The sequence below is a fragment of the Triticum urartu genome, chromosome 3A (genome assembly GCF_056163025.1).
Source record: "Triticum urartu cultivar PI428250 chromosome 3A, HENAU_Tu73, whole genome shotgun sequence".
Lineage (NCBI taxonomy): Eukaryota > Viridiplantae > Streptophyta > Magnoliopsida > Poales > Poaceae > Triticum > Triticum urartu.
The window spans coordinates 629945700-629953623 of NC_141875.1; the positions used below are offsets into that span (position 1 = coordinate 629945700).

The 7924-nt window shown below is 52.4% G+C and overlaps 1 pseudogene; it reads left to right on the top strand.

The window, feature by feature from the left end:
• Nucleotides 1-452: 452 nt before the first annotated feature.
• Nucleotides 453-1500, top strand: LOC147980925 (uncharacterized; annotated as a pseudogene).
• The last annotated feature ends 6424 nt before the right edge of the window (nt 1501-7924 follow it).

Sequence of the window (7924 nt, forward strand, 5' to 3'; positions counted from 1 at the left end):
CACCCCTTAAAGCAGTTTAAGGGTTGGGTTTGAGTGTTCTAGTCTTTGCCCCTGTTTTTCAACCCTTAAAAGTGTCAAAAAGTGGCATTTCTCAACCTTTAAAACTGCTATAAGGGTTTGAGGGTTTGAGGATTCTATTAGTAATGCTCTCAGGCACTCAGCATTCATCACTGCAAACCGTTCCTTTCTGTTTCACCCCTGGCGTCATGTTTGTCGTATATTCACTGCGATCGGGAAATCGCTCCTTTAAACAGAAGAGACCATGTGAACTAGGAGGTGCCGACCGGAATTTGCTTACCCATATTTGCCTTGACGTGCTTCAGACTTGGTTTGTGACCTTGTTTTGAGAGGAACGCAGTCCCGTCCCGTTCTTCCGAAAGCCTGCCACCGTTTGCTGCCTTCTCAGAGAAAGCACAAGACCCGTGCTCCATTGGCTTGTCAGCCACGCCAGATATTTGACTGCTTTCCCCAGCGACCGGCTTCGCCATTGACAGTGCACCACCGGGCCGCCTGTTTGTTTCTCTGCGGCGGGCGAGAGATCTCAGAGATGGCGACCACCACCGGCAGGACGAGCCCCGCGATGAGCATGAAGCTGCTGGTGGACGCCAAGGCGGGGCGCCTGCTGTTCGCGGAGGCCGGCAAGGACGTCGTCGACTTCCTCTTCTCCCTCCTCGCCCTGCCCGTCGGCACCGCCGTCAGACTGCTCGGCAGGCGCTCCATGCCCGGCAGCGCCGGCGACCTCTACGCCAGCGTCCAGAGGCTCGACGCCGCCGCCTACCTCCTGCCCGGCGCCGACATCGGCGCGCTCCTCCGCCCCGCCGTCCCCTCCAGCATCCCCCTCCTCTGCTTGCCCGGCCCGTGGTCGTAGTCGGCCGCGTGCAAGCGATTCTTCTGGTGCGGCGAGGACCACAGCCGCGACTACGGCTACGGCCGCCCCGAGCACAACTACGTGACGGACGCGAGCGGTCGTGCCCGACCTGCGCCAAGCCGATGACGAAGAAGATGTACTGGGCGCGGTCCGACTCCGGCGGCTCTGGGCAGGCGGCGGTCTCCGCCGCCACGGGAAGGGCGAAAGGGTTCGTGCAGGGCGTCGTGACGTACACGGTCACGGACAACCTCACTGTGACCCCCATGTCCGCCATCTCCAGCATCACCCTGCTCAACACCTTCCTCGTCAGGGACCTCAGCGCGCTACAGGAGAAGATCCTGCGGATCGGCTACAAGGAGGTGACCAATCCGGCAATCCCACACCACCATCGATCCTGAATTCTCGATTGCCTAGGCACAATAGATGGATGAATCTGAGTGAGTCAATTACCGCATGTTGATCTGCAGGGTTTGGCGATTCTGAAGGCGTCGCTGCAGTCCAAGACCGTTCTCACCGACGTCTTCCTCGCCCACAAGGCTCCACGATCAGCTGCCTAATAAATTAGGTTCACTGTTAAGTGCTCTTGTGGCCGTGCTTGGTGTTCTTCTCTTATGCAATGATGGATATGATATGAGTTCATCCCGCAACTGATCATTGGCCCTGTTTGGATACTCTAACTCAGTTAGAGGTTAGAGTTAGATTCTAACCCTGAACTAACTCTAGCCAAAGAGGTGTTTGGATGGAAGAGTTAGATGGAGCGCGGATATGGCGAGGCGCCTTCATTTTTTTTTTGACGCGAAACAAGGAATTTTATTGCATGATAGATATCCGGTTACAATCAGCTAGGAAGCTGCTAACTAGGAAGGATGGACAAGAGTCCAGCCAAACATCTGATATTGAGAGGGTGGTTGCATGTTTTGCGCATAGGTCAGCCACACTGTTGGCTTCTCTTACGACATGCTGGATCGAGAAGGAAACAAAGTTTGCAGCTCTTTCCTTGATTTCATCGAAGATAGGCTTCACAATCGATCTAGGACTGTGATGCGAGTTTCAGAGGTTCGCTACCTCCAAGCAGTCCACCTCCATTGCCACGTGCGAGAAGCCCCTTAGCTGGGCAAATATCACTCCCTCTCGCAGGGCTAGGATTTCGGCAATGAAGGGGTCAGTTACACCAGGGAGTGGCTTGCTCCATGCACCAGTGAAAGAGAGATGGGAGCGAGCAACTCCTCCCGCGCCTCCAACCTGAAGCTGTGTGTCGAGGGCGCCGTCTGTGTTGATTTTAATCCATCCAGGCTGTGGTGGATTCCAGCTCTGAATACTCCCACTGCGTCGCTGTGTTGGAGGAAGATCGAGTATGGCCAAGTCATCTCGTGCCCATTTTATTGCTTGGCCTGGATCGTATCCTTCTTCATCATGCGTCTAGCGATTCCGCGAGGTCCAGATCAAGTGCATGATTGTAATTATCTTGCATCTGTCTGAGTCTGAGAATCTAGTGTCGAGCACCAAATCTCGCGCCCATGTATCATGGTGTAGCCGTGGAAGCTTTAGTCCAATGACTTCCTTAGCTGCAGCCCAAAAAGCTTGTGCATGTGTGCAATGTATGAGTGCATGCATGAGGTCTTCCTCCATTGCCTTGCACAGATCACACCTAGAGTTGGTGCGGATATGGCGATATTGCATGTTGGCGTAGTCAGGGAGAATCCCTCTGAGAACTCGCCACATGAATACCTGAACTCTTGGGGTCACTTTGAGTTTCCATAGAGTAGTCCATAACTGTTTTTGCGAAGCTGAGGTTCCCACTACCGTCCCTTCCTCTAGAGCTCGACGCTCGTTTTGAGTCACAAGAGCACGATAGGCTGATTTTACAGTGTACTCACCGGATCTTTCAAAAGCCCAAGCCAGGAAATCTTCTGCACCGTTGTGCCGAATAGGAATGTTGAGTATGGCCTCCGCGTCAGGTGCAAGAAAATTCCGACGTATTGTTTCAATATCCCATGTTCCCGTACTGTCATCGATTAGTTCAGAGACCCACTGTAGCGGGTCATTCCCTGTCCTCCCCATGGGTTTGAGGGTGGAAGTGGTGGGGATCCAAGAATCGTTCCATATGGAGATTGAATCTCCGATGCCAACTCGTTTGATCAAACCCGTTTGCAAAGCCTTTCTCCCCGCAATGATTGCTTTCCAGGTTGCTGACGAAGTGGATGGAGCGTTGGCTTGCATAAAATCACAATCCGGGAAATATTTCCCTTTGAGAACTCAGAGCAGAGGGAGTTGGGATGGGTTATGAGTCGCTAGCCGTGTTTCCCCAGGAGCGCCAGATTAAACTTTTCGAACTCTCTGAACCCCATGCCCCCTTGAACCTTTGGTGTTGACAAATTCTCCCATGCCAGCCAGTGCAAGGACCGCCTATTAATAGAGCTGCTCCACCAATATTTTGCCATCGAAGATGTGAGTTGTTTGTGAACTTTTTTCGACAATAAGAAACAGGACATACTGAAGGTAGGAATGGTTTGAATGACTGACTTCAGCAGTACCTCACGTCCCGCACATGCAAGGAAGCGCTCTGACCAACCTTGCATACTAGCGCGGCTTCTTTCTCCAATGTGGTCGAAGGAGCCGCTGGTTATGCGTCCTACCGCAGTTGGTAGGCCCAAGTACCCTTCCGTGAAAGCTTCAGAAAGAATTCCCAGTTCTTGCTTTACTATTTCACGAACAGGCTGACATGCATTCGGGCTGAAGTAGATTGAGCTCTTGGCTTTGTTAACAGCTTGCCCGGAGCACTGAGCATAGATCCGCAGGATCTCATTCAACCTTCGCGCACTATCGAGGTTTGCACCGACAAAGATGAGATTGTCATCTGCGAACAATAGGTGGTTAACCCATGGTGAGCGTACACTCACGCGAATCCCACGATCAATATGAGGGCCACCAAAATTGTTCATTAACGAAGTGAAACCTTCTGCACAAATAAGGAATAGAAAGGGGGACATTGGACACCCCTGGCGCAATCCCTTTGTCGGCTGAAAAAAAGGTAGAAGTGTTCCATTTACTTTGACAGAGAAGCGGACAGAGGATACACACTTCATGACCAGTCTGACAAACTTGTCACAAAAGCCAAGCTTGGTCATCGTAGCTTCCAGGTAGTGCCACTCCACCCTGTCAAAAGCTTTGAGCATATCCAACTTGACAGCACATGAAGAATTCTTTCCTTTCTTTTTCTTCTTCATTGCATGGATGCTTTCATATGCTACCAGAACGTTGTCAGTGATGAGACATCCCGGGACGAAGGCACTTTGCTCGTCACCTATAACCTCATCCATCATATCCCTCATGCGGTTGGTGTTTCCTTTTGCGGCTATTTTGTACAATACTGGACAGAGAGCTATAGGGCGAAATTGTGTAATTTTTTGAGGATTACGCACCTTAGGGATAAGAGTTATGGCTTTGTCATTAAGTCCTCCGGGTAGTTCACCTCCATTCAGAAATTCCAGAATGGCTATTGTTATGTTGTCGCCAAGAATGTCCCAATGCCTTTGAAAGAATCCGACAGTGAAGCCATCTACACCCGGTGCCTTGGATGGGGCCATCTGAAATAAGGCTGTCCGCACCTCGTCGGCAGTGTATTCTTTTTCCAGTTTTTCGTTCATTGCTGCCGATACACGCGGTGTGACAAACTGTAATAGTTCTGACATGTCGTTGTAACCTTGAGAGGTATATAGGCTCATGTAGAAATTTTGGATCTCCTCGGCCACCTCATCATGCTCTGAACATATATAGCCATCGGCCCTTTCTAGGGTGGTGATCCGATTTATCCGTTTCCGTTGCGACGCTCGGGCGTGGAAAAACTTTGTGTTCCTGTCGCCGGCTCGAACTGTTTGTACTCTGGATCTTTGTTTGATCCAGATTTCTTCCTGTCGCAATGCTTCTCGTAGCTGTGAAGCTATAGAGAGTTCTTCTGCTGTTGGGCCCCTGCCAACAGACGCCATTCACAGTCGTTCCAATGATTTCTGAAGTTTGCGTACCTTTTTTGCCATGTTGCCAAACTCGCGCTCTCCCCAGGAGCTGAGACGGGACTGTACCGAGTTGAGAGCATCCACTACTCCTTTCAGTCCTCCTTGGCCAGCCCCAGATTGCCAAAGGTCCATAACAAGTTTGTCATAGTCCGCATGGGTCTGCCAAACGTTTTCATAGCGAAAGGGGCGTTGCGCAGCAGGCCGCCTGTTCGGATGATCGCTTCTTAATTCTGCCAACACGTAGCAATGATCAGAGGCAATTGAACTAATGTGTTTGATAGTGGTGTACTCAAAAAGTTGTAAGAATTCATTATTAGCTAGTGCTCGATCGAGTCGAGCTTTTACATTCGAGTCGCCCTGCTGTTTATTATCCCATGTAAAGGGAACTCCTCTCCAACCTACATCTTGGAAGGAACAAGCATCTATAACCTCACGGAAGGCCTGCATCTGCCATGCTGGTCGCTCATGCACACTAAAGTGCTCCTCAGCATACATTGTTTCATTGAAGTCGCCCATGCGAATCCATCCTTCGTGCTGAATGCCATGCAAAGTACGCAAGAACTCCCAACTGTGGTGCATGTTCTCTGTCCGGGGTTCTCCGTAAAAACCTGTGAAACGCCAAGAGTTTTGGTCATCTTTCCTCCTGACTTTTACATCAATGTGCGCTCGGCTGTAGTTTTTCAGTTCAACATTCACTTCATCTGTCCAAAACAAGACAATGCCACCACTTAAACCAGTGCTATCTACCGCAAAACAACCTTGAAATCCTAGCACGGATTTTAGGTTCTCCACCCGTTTACCCTTAATCTTCGTTTCCATAACAAAGAGAAGGGCAGGACCTTCTTGCTTCACAATTTTGTGAAGCTCGTGAACTGTCTCAGGGTTCCCAAGCCCTCGACAGTTCCACTTATGCAATTCATTGGGACGGGCAGGGCTGCGAGGCAGCCGCTGCCGAGGTCCCAGAATTTTCAGGTGTTGGCCTTTTCTTTTTGCGCTCTCTTTCAGCTGATCCATCTTCCTCCTCGGCCTCGGTAGTCCCCGCCACCTGGCCACCACAAATCATTAGCTGATTGTTGCTCTCCTCAACAGGTGTGATTGCTGGATTGGTTTCGATCCTCCTGTATACTTGCTTCATGCCATCTCCCCCCTTGTGTTTGTTTCTGTTTTTGGCCGGGGAGTTGACCTCATTGGTTTGCTCCTTCGCCTTGCTCGGCTGTTTAGTAGTTGAGCTTCGAGCAGTGTCTTGCTCCCTGTTGGAGCCCTGGCTAGGGCTCGCTTTCTTCCAGTCCTCCTGAGGCCGAAGACCCGTGCTGAATGGCAGATCTCCATTGGCGTCGCGGGTCCCCGGGGTAGGGCAGAACAGGTCACTATGCCCAAGACGACCGCACGAGAAGCAGAAGTGAGGGATGTTCTCGTACTGGATATCGTATGCATCTGTGCTTTTGCGCCTGGCAGATTCTATCAGGATCCAGCGCCTCAAGGGCTTGCTGACATCGAGTGTAACACGGGCTCTGAGAAAGCCCCCATCATGATCAAACTGCACTTGAGTTGCTAGCTTGTCTATCTATTTTGCAATCGCCGATCCCCATGAGTCGTTCCGAAGATTGTAAGGGAGGGTCACAACCCTAGCCCAAACTTGTAGCCGATCGAATTTCAATTCAGTCAGCCTCATGCAATCATCAAACTCCGTTAGGATCACGACATGCTTGCTGATGTGCCACGGGGAACCTTCCCAGATGCGATCATAGTCTCTCTGGGTAGCGAACTCCGCCACAAACATGTTGATTCCAACAGATCGGAAAACTAAACCTTTAGGGTTACCCCAGGCGGGACGAAGAGCGTTGGTGATGGTTTGGATATGCAGACTGTTGCAGTTCAGCACCTTCCCGGCGATCATCCACTTCTGCTGTTTGCCCTCCTCCCGATCATCTATCACCAATGGCGTGGCCTCCTCTTTGTTATGTCTAGCTTACCTAGGGCCTCCGCCAGCCGAGCCCTTGCCGAGTTTGGGGACAAAGGGCCAGCAGCACCAGATCCGTTGTTCGCTGATGAGGAAGCGTTGGAAGCCATCGTCCTCTCCGGCGGTCAGGTCTCGCCCCGCCGATCCGATCGGCGAGCGCCGCAGGTCCACGCGGGAAACCCTAATCGCCGCCTAGGGGGCGTTCCGGGTTTTCCACTGGAAAACTTTTCATAATACGATTTTGGCGAGGCGCCTTCACGGACGGTGCGTGTAAAATAGGGTCTAGCATATTGTACATGTACACGTATTTGTATACATATGTAATTGTATTATGACCATCTATATAAAGAGACGTGAGGCTGGATGTTAGCCACCCATGCAAAACCCTAAACCTACCTCTTCAACATGGTATCAGCCAGGTTGGGCCGCCGCCACACGTCCCTCGCGCCGTCGCCTGATCCCATCTTCCGCGTCGCCGCCGCTGCTTGCCAGCTAGCTTCCATGTCGCCGCCATTGCTTGCTAGCTAGCTACGTGCATACGCAGGATCCATCCAGCTGCTTGCTAACTAGCCACAGGACCGCCTTGCGAACACTAGCGCCGCCCGATCCATCCACCGCCGCCGCGCGCCGCCCTTCCGCGCCGTCGCCGCCGCGAGTTTCTTCTCCTCCAGCACGCTGTCCTCCTCCGCCGCCGCGATGTCGTCCGCCGCCCTTTCGCTCTCCAACAACGTCGGCACCATCACCTCGCCTGTGGCTGCCACCGTTCCCGCCGCCCTCGCCATTCCGGCGATGTCCGTTCGCCTTAGCCGCCACAACTTCATGCTGTGGGGAGGCATCGCCGGCACCGTCTTAGCCTTCGCCAACCTCTATGGCTACCTGGACGGCACCACGGCGGCACCCGACAAGACCATCGCCGTCGGGACTGGCGACGCCACGACGACCGCCGCTAATCCGGCATACCATCATTGGTGGACTCAGGATCAGAAGGTCAAGGGCCTCCTCCTTACCTCCATGGAGGAGGACATCGCCTGTCAGCTCATCAGCTGCGAGACGGCGTAGGTGGTCTGGACGGCCGTCGGTGCC